Below are 438 nucleotides of genomic sequence, written 5' to 3' on the forward strand. Positions count from 1 at the left end.
AACCCCCCCCCAGCTGCCCACCTGCCCGCTCACAGCCAGGCACGCCCCCAGCCGTCAGCACAGGACACAGGATGCCTCCCAACACCTCCCACCGGCCACCCCCTACAGTCAGCTGCCAGGCGGACCCCACAGTTTGCCCGGGGCCATAGGGCCCACCCCGGGGGAGGGCCGTGCACTGGCCTCAGGTCATAACAGGACGAGCCACAGGAGGACCAGGCCCCCCGATTTTCTGCGTCCGTGACTCTCATGAGCCCACTCGGGGCTCTCGGGACACCGACAGGCGTGCTCTAGGCTCGCCCTGGGTCCTGGGCACCTGCCCCAGCCCTCAGGCTTGAAAAGGGACAGCCTCGACTTGGAGGCGCTCTGGGGGCAGAGATGAGTTGGGGGCAGCCCCCGCAGGGAGCCAGGAGCCCCAGACTGCGGCGGCAGCCTGTACAG

General features: G+C 69.4%; 1 protein-coding gene across 1 annotated transcript in view; it reads right to left on the reverse strand.

Annotated features, from left to right (window-relative positions):
• Positions 1 to 438, reverse strand: part of PPIL2 (peptidylprolyl isomerase (cyclophilin)-like 2) — a 17503-nt gene that overhangs the window by 6635 nt on the left and 10430 nt on the right. The window lies entirely within an intron of this gene.

Source organism: Bison bison, unplaced genomic scaffold (genome assembly GCF_000754665.1).
Source record: "Bison bison bison isolate TAMUID 2011002044 unplaced genomic scaffold, Bison_UMD1.0 scf7180017845685, whole genome shotgun sequence".
NCBI classification, from domain to species: domain Eukaryota; kingdom Metazoa; phylum Chordata; class Mammalia; order Artiodactyla; family Bovidae; genus Bison; species Bison bison.